The following is a 12,710-nucleotide window of genomic DNA, read 5'->3' on the forward strand; positions in this document are numbered from 1 at the left end:
AGAGTGAGACTCCATCTCAAAAAAAAAAAAAAAAAAAGTTGAGGGAGTAGAACTGGTAGGGTTTGGTGATAGGCTGGGGTTGAGAATTATCCTTTTCCTTGTTACTTTATTCTTCCTTGCCAATACCACCTTAATCTGTATCGCTGTCATCCTCATCTTCATTATCAAGGGCATCAGCACCCTGGCAGAGCTATCACCAGCAAGAATATACCCTCCCTTGATTCTGCAGACCATTCTGTTTCATCACCCCTCCACCACTATCTTGATGAAAATAGATCTTTTCCAAAACCATCATCACTGATAATTTTGCTGTCACCTCCATCACACTTCTACTATTATCTTTACTTCCACCATCATCCAAATAGTCCTCACCATCAACTTGAGAGATGCAGGTAAAATTCAGTTGAGGCTGATCCCAGGAGCCCTTACAATGTCTTTGAGGTTCAATCTCTTCCCTCTTTCTCTTCTCCTTGCCATCTCTCAATTGTTTTCCTCTTGGTTGACTTCACTTTTCAAGCAGGCTCTCATTTGTTCAATCATAGGAGCCAGTTTCACAGCTTAGCAACTCCAAGAAAAAGAAATAATCTCTCTCTCAAAAGTGCCAGATCCCCAGAATTCAATCTCATTGGCCTGTTTTTGGTCATATGCCCATCTCTGAATCAATCTCTGTCACTCAAAGGGACCAGATGTGCTAATTGGCCAAGCCTCAGTCACCCGTCCACTCCTGGAGCCAGAGTGGGAGAAGTCAGTCCCACCCTAAATACTTGAGTTCAACTATGATAGCAAAGATACAGAATCAACTTAAATGCCCATCAATGGTAGATTGGATATAAAGAAAATGTGGCACACTACACCATGCAATACTATGCCGCCATAAAAAAGAACGATATTATGTCCTTTGCATGAATATGGATGGAGCTGGAAGCCATTATCCTTAGTATATTAATACAGGAACAGAAAACCCAATATTGCATGTTCTCACTTACAAGTGGGAGCTAAATGATAAGAACACACGGACACATAGAAGGGAACAACAACACTGGGGCCTACCTGAAGGTGGACAGTGGGAGGAGGGAGAGGACCAGAAAAAAAATAACTAATAGATACTAGGCTTAATACCTGGATGATGAAACACTCTGTATAACAAACCCCTGTCACATGAGTTTACCTGTATAACAAACCTGCACATGTACCCTTGACTTTAAAATAAAAGTGTTGTTTAAGCCATTTGAGCTGAAAGGTGTTATGATTGCTAAATGTGACAAATAAAAATACAGGAAATCCAGTTAAATTTTAATTTTAAATAAACAGTGAATAATTTTTCAGCATATGTCCCACGTAATACTTGAGGTATACTAGAAAAACTTTTGGGCCGTGCATGGTGGCTCACACCTGTAATTCCAGGACTTTGGGAGGCTGAGGCGGGTGGATCATGAGGTCAGGAGATCGAGACCATCCTGGCTAACTCAGTGAAACCCCGTCTCTACTAAAAATACAAAAAATTAGCCAGGCATGGTGGCGGGCACCTGTAGTCCCAGCTACTCGGGAGGCTGAGGCAGGAGAATGGTGTGAACCCGGGAGGCGAAGCTTGCAGTGAGCCGAGATCGCGCCAGTGCACTCTAGTCTGGGAGACACAGCGAGACTCCATCTCAAAAAAAAAAAAGAAAAAAGAAAAAAAAACTTTTGTGTTATCTGAAGTTAAAATTTAACCAGATGGCTTCTATTATATCCAGCAAACCTAGCAGACTCCTGAAAGAAAAACCAAGGTGCCATTATCAGAACCAAGAGAACGGACCATGGCAGGCCAAAACCGGGGTTGCCCCCTGCACCCACCATGGGCCTGTCACTTCACTGGGTCCCATGTTCCTCATCTATATAAGGAGACCTTCTTCCAGGTTCCTGGGCAAAGATAACCTTATAGGTTTCGATGTATTTTCCCCGAGGGTTTTAATGTACTCCACCTGAATCATGCTCAGTCATTCTAAAAGGAACAGAAAGTAATTTTTTTTTTTATGATTCTGAGGAGGAGAGGAGCACATCAAACATCATGTAATATCATTACTCAGCCAGTCAACTGAAGAGGCTTGATAAAATCTGAAAGCTCCCAAGGCCAGATCCAAACAAGCCACGGCGTTTAAGATTAAGGCTACACCAGGCACCGTGCTAGCTCACTACAGCATGGGGGAGCACAACGTTCAGCAAGGATTGCAGAGGCTGGTTTTGAGTCTTAAATCAGCATCTGACAGGCTGTCTGAGCCCAGAGAAGTTGTCTATTATCTGGGCGTGGTGGCGGGCACCTGTAATCACAGCTACTCAGGAGGCTGAGGCAGGAGAATCGCTTGAACCCAGGAGCTGGAGGTTGGAGTGAGCTGAGATCGCGTCACTGCACTCCAGCCTGTGTGATAGAGTGCGACTCTGTCTCAAAAAATAAGGTAAGTGGAAAGCACTTTCAGAAGTATGGAGGGAAATGCACGTTAAGAATGAAAAGAGGAAATATTTTAAAAGAAAGAGAAGGAAAGGGCTGGGCATAGTGGCTCATGCCTGTAATCCCAATGCTTTGGGAGTCTGAGATGGGGGGATCACTTGAGGCCAAGAGTTCCAGAACAGACTGGGCAACATAGCAAGACTCTATCTCCGTCAAAAAAATAATAAAAATAAAAAATTAGCTAGGTGTGATGGCACACCTATAGTCCCAGCTACTTGGGAGGCTGAGGTGGGAGAATCACTTTAGTCCAAGAGTTTGAGGCTGCAGTGAGCTATGATCATGCCACTGTACTCCAGTCTGGGCAATACAGTGAGACCCTGTCCCTAAAAAAATAAAAAATATATATTTTTAAAAGAAAGAATAAAGGAAGAAGGAGGGAGGTATCAGGATGTAGGGAAGAAAGGTTACCTCTTATTATGAAGCACTGAGGCATCATAGGGAAAAAATGCTATTTTTAAAAAAATTAATGAGACCCGGATTTGGCTGCCAGCTCTTTTACTCACCATTATGTGAACTTGAGTAAGTCCCTTTTTCCTGGAGCCTCAGTTTCCCTATTTCTACATGTATCTTACAAATAGAGTTGCAGAGGAATTTGATAAGATAATGTATAAAAAGCGTCTGAAACATAGTAGATGTTCAATAAGTCCATGAATTCCCTTCCCCTTTCCCAGTTCCCAGGAAGTTCTCTGACCTGGACAGTTTGTCCTAGCCCAGACTGAGCCCAGATGGGTCAGCAGGGAAACCTTGAGGCATCAGTTAAACATCTAAGGTCGGGCACTTCAGCTCACACTTGTAATCTCAGCACTTTGGGAGGCCGAGGCAGGAGGATTACTTGAGCTCAGGAGTTTGAGACCAGCCTGGGCAACATGACAAGTCCCAGTCTCTACCAAAAATACGAAAAAAAAAAATAGCCAGAAGTGGTGATGTGCACCTGTGGTCCCAGCTACTCAGGAGGCTGAGGTGGGAGGATCACTTGAGCCTAGGGGGCGGAGGTTGCAGTGAGCAGAGACTGCACCACAGAACTCTACCTTGGGTGACAGAGCGAGACCCTGCCTCAAAAAAAAAAAAAAAAAGCATCCACCCCAGGTCATTGCCACACCCACAAAGTCCTCACAACTATTCAATCAGAGAGGTGATGTATGCCCATTTTACAGATGCGGAAGTTGAGGTTCAGAGTTTGAGCAACTTGCCCAAGGTCAATAACTTTGCAAAGATGGCATAACTGTCTGACTCAACAGATGACCACCCATGAGTGCCCTGAGAACTGGACTCTTGATCTCCTTCTCTATCTCAGGACATTACCACCTCAGGAAACAGAGCTATCATGTCCTCTGTTGCCTTCACAGAAACATGGAAGCCATTCAGCGCTCTTCTCACCTGCAAGGCCCACAACCAAGACATCACCACCTCCGATCAGTTCTACTTCCAAAATGTATTATGTATCTGCAACTCTCCATCTTCACAGCCATGTCATTAATATTTCTTTGTTTCTTTGCCTGGATGCTACAAAACCTCCTACCTGGTTATAACCAACTGTCATTTCCAAACATGGTAGCAGCAATATTGCCCGTGCCACAGGCTCTTCTCCAGTGGACTTTGCCACTCCCCAGCAAAATGCTGACTGTATTTCTCCACTGCCTCAAAGCTGAGGAGGACTGTGCTTGTTTTCACCAATAGAATTTGGCAGAAATGATGCTGGGCCAGTTCCAGGCACTACCCTTAACTGGCCTGGGAGCCTCCATTTTCAATCTCTTGGAAGTTGGCTACCATGTAAGGATGCAAATTCCTGGAGACCACCCTTCTGTGAGAAGCCCGGGCCATGAGGAAAGGCTGGAGGATGAGATGCCAGAGAGCAGGTGGATGGGGCCAGGGAGCACCAAGGTGCCAGGCTTATGAGTGGAGAGGCCATCTTGGAAGTAGACCCTCTAGCCCCAGCAGCTCCATCTGCTGCCACATGGATTAGAGATGAACCCCCCAGCTGAGCCCTTCCTGAATTCCTAAACCAGAAAAGCATGAACAAAATAAAACAGTTGTTTTAAGCCAGAGAATTGGGGGGTAGCTTGTTACACACCTATTAATAACTTGAACACTGGTGCCCCTGCTTCTGCTGTTGTCTGCCATTGCCCCACCACCACTATGACTATCCATTCTTATAAGAGCCTGCATGGTCATCATGAAACACAACTCAGAACATGTCATTCATTTTCCCACAGCTTCTTTATGGCTTCGCATTTGCTAAGGCAATGCTACTTGAGGCCTGTCCCCACTCCCAGTCTGTTAGTTCAGGTTTTCTTTTTTTTTTTTTTTTTTTTTTTTTTTTTGCAGTGGCGTGATCTCGGCTCACTGCAAGCTCCGCCTCCCGGGTTCACGCCATTCTCCCGCCTCAGCCTCCCAAGTAGCTGAGACTACAGGCGCCCGCCACCACGCCCGGCTAGTTTTTTGTATTTTTAGTAGAGACGGGGTTTCACCATGTTAGCCAGGATAGTCTCGATCTCCTGACCTCATGATCCACCTGCCTCGGCCTCCCAAAGTGCTGGGATTACAGGCTTGAGCCACCGCGCCCGGCCTTAGTTCAGGTTTTCTAAGAAGCTGACACAGACAGGGTTAGATCTACAAGGCTTTCACTAGGAGAAATACAAGTGTGAAAGGGAATAGAATGGAGGATAAATAGCCCCCAGTGATCTCATCCGTTAGGGCAGGGGAAAGCTCTGAGCATGTTCTACTCTGGCTCCCAGAGGTTCCCAAGGAGACTGAGTTGCAGCTCCCCAAAGTGGTGTCCTGCTCAATAGTACAGCTTATATTGGTTTACTTTTCTTCTCCCTCCTGCATCTCAATTCCCCACTCTTGTACCAGGGCATCCTAGGATAACCCTCCAAATAAAATTACTTACCCTCAGCCAGGCACGGTAGCTCATGCCTGTAATCCCACCACTTTGGGAGGCCGAGGCAGGTGGATCACTTGAGGCCAGGAGTTCGAGAACAGCCTGGTCAACATGACAAAACCCCATCTCTACAAAAAATTAGCTGGGTGAGGTGGCACACGCCTGTAGTCTCAGCTACTCGGGAGGGAGGCTAAGGCAGAAGAATCGCTTGAAACTGAGAGGTGGAGATTGCAGTGAGCCAGGATCATGTCACTGCACTGCGGCCTAGGTGATGAAGCGAGACTCCGTCTCAAAAAAAACAAAAAAATTACTTGCCCTTAAATCCTTATCTCAGGGTCTACTTCCGAAAAACCTAACCTAAGACATGTTATCTAGCACTCTTACAACTTCAAAGAGACCTTCCTAATAGCAATTAAGGAATATTTAACAACGAAGTTATTTGCTAGCTACGCGTCTGTTCCTTTGGACTATAAACCTCATTCAGGCAATAAGGGATGCTACAGGATGGCTCACTCAACACCATTCAGATTCACTTCTCTTTCACATTTCTAGACACCTTCCAGTCGGTAGTGGCCATGTGACATAGTTCAGACCAATGAGATAGACACAGAGTCTATTGGAAATGGCTCCCCCAAGCAAAAACGACAAGACCTTGGAAGAAGAAGGCTTTTTGTCCATCTGGAATGTAAATGTGATGTCTAGAAGTGCAGCAGCTATTTTGCAACCATGAGGATAAACCATCTGTGATGGCAAAAACAGAAAGTTACAGAGACCTGAGCACCCAATAGTATCATTGAACAATGCAACTCTCCATTGGGTGACCATATGAATACCCAATAGTATCATTGCCCCATCTTTGATTTGCCTACCTCCAGAATTCTTGTTACAAGATAAAAAATAAACCCTTATCTATTAAGCCATTAACTTAGAGTTGTCTGTTATTTGCAACTGAACGCATTGTGAATTGATGCAGAGAGGGATTGCACTGGTGCTATCCAATGGGTATCAATGGCTTTTGGGTTAGTATGTGAGACACAATATGTGTGTAATAGAAATTTGTTGATTTAATAAATGAATCCTGCAAAAAGTATCTTCTTGCAAGCACGGAGCTTATTTTGTGTGGCTGTAAGGAACTGTAAGGAACCAGCTGAAGGCTTTAGAAATATAGCTAGGATGTGGTACAGTTATTAAGATTGCTGCACTAGAGAGAACCTCTTCTCTGTATTAAGTTTCATGAGGTCATGATGTTCTGCTGGTGAACTGGACTCCCTGGACCTGACCTCTACATAACCATTTAAGTATAAAGCCTTTATCCATCCATTAAGGACATCTAGAAGAGCTAGCTGCCACTCTCCATATCCTAGGTGATGTAATTAGCTTAGAATGAAAAGAGATCAGTAACCCACTGGTCTAATTTTGCCATTACCCACCTGGCATAACACCAAGATATTAAAGTCTGAGCTCTCTTTCCTTGGGGAAACTTCTTCCCAAATTGGAATAGAAATCCTCAGCCAGAGAGAAACTTCTTCCAGGCATCACATGGCTGAAGGGAAAGAATTTAGACCAGGAACCAGGACAGCTGGGTTCCAGCACCAGCTCTGCCACTAGCCGGTTGAAAGGTCCTGATCTGGTTACTTCTCCTTTCTGGGCCTCAGTTTCCTCATCTGTAAGAGGGGCTGGTAAAAGCCCTTCTCTGGGAATCTATTCCAGCGATAGCTGATATGTGCTGAATTGTGATAATGAGGCAGGCACATCAGGCACGTTCCTGTTTGAACCTTCACATCAATTTTGGGAGAGAAGTATGCCTAACACAACCATGTTACAGATAGGAACACTCAAGGCTCAGAGAAAGGTTGAGCAAGTGAATCAGTATCACACAGCTATCAAGTAGAGGAGGCAGGATTCAAACACAAGCTTGTCTAACTTCAAAGCCACGCTTTGAATGTGGGATTGGTTTCATGCATTTGAGTAACAAGAGCATAAAGCAAGACTCACATGTAAGAGATACTCAGTCAATATTTATTTGTTTATTTATTTATTTATTTATTTATTTTGAGATAGGGTCTCACTCTGTTGCCCAAGCTGAAGTGCAATGGCGTGATCTCAGCTCACTACAACCTCCGCCTCCCGGGTTCAAGTGATTCTCCTGCCTCAGCCTCCCAAGTAGCTGGGATTACAGGTGCCCACCACCACACCCACCTAATTTTTGTATTTTTGGTAGAGACAGGGTTTCACCCTGTTGGCCAGGTTGGTCTCAAACTCCTGGCCTCAAGGGGTCCACTCGCCTCAACCTCCCAAAGTGCTGGGATTACAGGCATGAGCCATGGGGCTTGGCCTCAGTCAATATTAACTCATATGGCCTGACAATAGCTTAATATGAGAGATGTAGCGGAAAGAATTGAAATATCAAAGAAACTTCATTTCAAATGCCACCTCCGTCCCTTATTTGCCAAGGGACAGTGATCAATGGTTTTAGTTCTCCAAACTTCATTTTCCTCATCAGAAGAATGAGTATAATGATACCAAATCACAGAATTATCGTCGAAATTAAATGAGACAATATCTGAGAGGCTGGGCACAGTGGCTCACACCTAGAATCCTAGGATCTTGGAAGGCCAAGGTATGGAGGATGGCTAGAGCCCCGGCGTTTGAGACCAGCCTGGGCAACATAGTGAGACCCCCTCTCTACAAGTAAAAAATTTAAAAATAAGCTGGGCATGGTGGTGAGCAACTGTGGTCCCAGCTACTTAAGAGGCTGAGGTGGGAGGATCACTTGAGCCTAGGAGATCGAGGCATAAAGATAATCTTGACTGCGAGATTATAAGGACGTGACCTGAAATCATTCATGCCAAGTCCTGAGCAGAGTCCCAGGCAGCCCAGAAAAAACAGCTGGTAAACATTAGCTCCAGCTATTAGCTCAAGTCCTTCTCCTATGAAACGCCATACGGCAGCTCAGAGTGTGACCCAGCGAGGTCACACAACTAATAAGGCATAGACTTGGCATTTAAACCCAGGCCTAGCTCCAAATTCAAGGCTGTTGTTGCTACCCAGGTGTTCATCTGAACAATTAGGTCTGACACCTTTGTCTGCCCCAGCGCCACAGACAGCAGGCAGCCTACCCCTCTTCTCCATGCTGAAAACATTTAGTGTTTGCCAGGAATCAGCATCTCTACAGTTTGTTAAAGCCAGAATTGCCACATCAATGCCCAGCGCCAGCCTCCAGCCAGCTCCACCCACCCCTGCCTGTCATCCATGGCCAGGGCATATGAAGGCCATGCTAGAAATTCACTGACAGAGATTCTGAACATCACAGGGGATGGTGGGTGTGGGGACAGGAGTCAGTCAGGTCTCCCCAGTCATTTTGTCTTGAAACTGCTTGCTGCTGGGGCCACTGGCACCCCACTCCCCCAGCCCAGGCCTGCAGCGAGAGCCTTTGAGAGACAGATTTTGTCCTTCTCCCTACTGCGGCTTGGTAGGGATCCAGGAAGAAGCAAAGCACTAGAACCACAGAGCTGGGAGAACCCATAGCATCTGCCCATCATATTACAGAGAAGAAAAGTGAGACCCAGAAAAGACATAAAACGGTTACTCAAGCCCTCACCAAAGATAAGAAGAAAGGTATCTTGGTTCAGCCCAGCCACAGCCTGCCTCCAGAGCCCACATGCTGACTGTAGACCTCACAGCACCTCTGACAGAAACAATATCTGCCTCCCAGGATTGTTGGGTTAATGAAAGATGATGGATGCAACCAGTGTCTGACACATAGCAGGCATTCATGTCTAGTAAGTGGTGCTGTTGTGAGGACTATCACTGTCGTCATCCCCAACATCGTCATTGCACCATCATCATCCTCACCTTCATTCCTGAGCTCTTCTCATCCTGTTCCGTCGTGTTCAGGCCTAGGTAAGTCAGACACAGACGTCTAAAAATCCGTGCATGTATTTAAAGCACTTGTTTGTTGAGCAACTACTGTATGCCAGGCACTAAGGATACAACAGGAATAGGACAAGGTCCTCTGCCTCCTCCAGGGAGCTCACAGTGTCCTGCAGAGAACAGAAAAGGAAAGAAATACATGTAACAATGTGTCAGACCTGTAGTCCTAAAAATAAGTCAAAATAATACTATTTAATAATAACCACCATTTGCTGAGTGCTGAAATAAAAAAGGGCTTCCTATGCCAGTGTGTTCACATAGCCCCCACTCCTGCCTTCATCCCAGTGACTCTCCCGCATAACCTGTGAGATTTCATCTTCACAGCAACCCTATATTAGTTTCTCATGGCTGCTGTGTCAGATTATCACAAATTTTGTGGCTTAAAATAACACAAATGTATTCTTAGAATTCCAGAGCTTGGGAGTCTGAAATCAGGCTCCCTGGGCTAAAGTGAAGGTGTGGGCAGGGCTCTGCTTCATCTGGAGGCTCTAGGGGAGAAACTGTTTCCTTGCCATTTCTGACTTTTAGAGGCCACCTGCATTCCTTGGCTTGTGGCTTCTCCCTCATCTGCAAAGCTGATCTCTGCTTCCACCCTTCCATCTTCTTTTTCTGACCCTCTTACCTGCCTCTTACAAGGTACCTTGTGATTACACCAAGCCCACCTAGAGAGTCCAGAATAATTTCCCCACCTCGAGATCCTTAACTCAATCCCACCTTAAAGTCACCATTGCCATATAAGGGAACATAGTCACAGGTTTGGGGGATGAAAATGTGGACATCTTTGGTGGGCCATGACTGTGCCTTCCACAAACCCTAATAAGTTAGGGACTGTCGATCACTTCTGCACTAGAGATGAGGAAACTGAGGCCTAGGGAGGTAATGTGGCGTGCAAAGTCACAAAAGCAGCTGGGATTGGAAACCAGGTTTATCTGAGCTGTGGGAGTTGGGTCTGGTTTCCACTGTGCTACAAAAGGCAATGCAGAAGTCAAGAGCAGGCCAGAGAAGAAGGCTTCCAGAAAGAGAGGGAACCGAGACAAGCTGTGCAAGATAAATAGGGCATTCCAGGGTGGCAGTGCTATACACTGCCCGCCAGAGTGACATCTATGCAGGTGACGTCCCCAAAACACACCAGGCCAGGTTCCCCTATAATTCTATAATGTCAAGGCAAAAACAGTAGCTCAGTAAGGACTTCAACAGTTCAGCTGGTGATCTCCATTCCAGAATTCACTTTAATGTTTGGGATGTTTCTTGAAGATCAGCCTCCCGTCTGAAAAATGGGCATTATTAATGCCTGTTAACCCAAGCACATTAGCCATCCTCCTCTACCTGCTTTCCTTCTTCTCCCTAACCCTAGAGAGGGTTTTTGTTGTTGTTGTTGTTTTGTTGTTGTTGATGTTTGAGACAAGGTCTTACTCTGTTACCCAGGCTGGAGTGCAGTGGTGTAATCTTGGCTCACTGTAACTTCTCTCCCCAGGGCTCAAGCAACCCTCCCATTTCAGGCCCCTTGAATAGCTGGGACGACAGGCTCACAACCACACCCGGCTAATTTTTATACTTTTGTAGAGACAGGGTCTCACTATGTTACCCAGGCTGGTCTTGAACTCCTGGGCTCAAGCAATCCTTCCACCTTGACCTCCCAAACTGCTGGGATTACAGGTGTGCACTATCTCACCTGGCCTTGTTTTTTGTTGTTGTTGTTTGTTTGTTTGTTTTTGAGATGGAGTCCCTCTCTGTCGCCCAGGCTGGAGTGCAGTGGTGCGATCTTGGCTCACTGCAACCTCCACCTCCAGGGTTCAAGCAACTCTCCTGCCTCAGCCTCCTGAGTAGCTGGGATTACAGGCATGCGCCACCATGCCCCACTAATTTTTGTGTTTTAGTAGTGACGGAGTATCACCATGTTTGCCAGCCTGGTCTCAAACACCTGACCTCAGGTGATCTGCTCACCTCAGCCTCCCACAGTGTTGGGATTACAGGCATGAGCCACAGCGCCCATCACTTGTTTGTTTTTTAACAGATTTTTTTAAATTTGTATAAATGTAAGGGATCCAAGTGCAATTTTGTTACATGCATGTATTGCCTAGTGGTGAAGTCTTGGCTTTCAGTATATTCATCACCCAGGTAATGAACATTTGATCCATTAAGCAATTTGCCATCATCCACTCCCCTTCCACCTCCAATCTTCCAAGTCTCCAATGTCTGTAATTCCATACTTTATGTCCATGTGTACATACTAGTTAGCTCCCACTTATGAGAAAGAACATGCACTATTTGACGTTCTGTTTCTGAATTTTGTTTCACTTAAAATAATGGCCTTCTATAATCCCAGCTACTTGGGAGGATCACTTGAGTCTAGGAGTTCAAGACCAGCCTGGGAAATATAGTGTGACCCTATCTAAAAAATAAATAAATACATAAACTGTTTGTTTTAGAGAAACTTTAGTTTCAGAGAAAAACTGAGCAAAAGATACCCAGACTTCCTGTGTACCTGCTTCCCATCCCTGCATAGCCTCCCCCCATTATCAGCATCTACCACCATCTGTTGCAACTGATGAACCCACACTGATATATTATGATCTCCCAGAGCCTGGGGTTTTGTTCAAAAACATTTTCCAGTATTAAGAAGCATCTCGTTTCTACAGCAGGCGAGGGAAGTAAACTGTCTAGACACAGGCCAGGGGACTAGCCCTGGGCCTTTCCAACTCCTTGTTTCATTACTTAAAGCCTTAGCCAGAATCCCCAGAGAACTCGGTGCAGAGTAGAGACTCCTGGGGCCATCCAGGGCTGGGAAGGAGCAACATGCTTGAGACGGAGGTCTCATTCGCCACCAGGCTGGAGTGCAATGGCTTGGTCCCCAGCCTTACCGTAAGCCCCACTCCTGGGTTCACACCATTCTCCTCTGCCTCCTAGCCCCTCCTGAGTAGCTGGGACTACAGGCGCCTCAGCCACCGCTACCGGCTAGTTTTGTATTTTTAGTAGAGACGGGTTTCACCGCAGCTAGCTAGATGGTCTCTGATCTCCTGACCTCGGATCCACCTGCCTCGCCTCCCAAAGTGCTGGGATTACAGGCTTGAGCCACTGCTACCAAGCCGCAAACACATGCTTATTATAAAAAATAGTATGTAATCTCTTTTTAAACTTCTAGGTGCCATGAAAATAAAGTCAGCCCAGATCTCTCAAACTAGAGAATTTATTGACGGTTGTATGTGATTTCTTTTGTATAATGCTTTTTCTATGAATAAAATAAAGATAATAGCATCTACTGAGCTTATTCTGAGTGCAGGGCCCTGTTTTATTTATTTATTTATTTTTATTTTTATTTTTTGTCGGAGTCTCATTTGCCGCTTCTTAGGCTGGAGTGCAGTGCTTGATCTCAGTCACTGCAAGCTCTGGGCCTCCTGTCTACGCCATTCT

The sequence above is a fragment of the Papio anubis genome, chromosome 18, assembly GCF_008728515.1.
Source record: "Papio anubis isolate 15944 chromosome 18, Panubis1.0, whole genome shotgun sequence".
Classification (NCBI taxonomy): domain Eukaryota; kingdom Metazoa; phylum Chordata; class Mammalia; order Primates; family Cercopithecidae; genus Papio; species Papio anubis.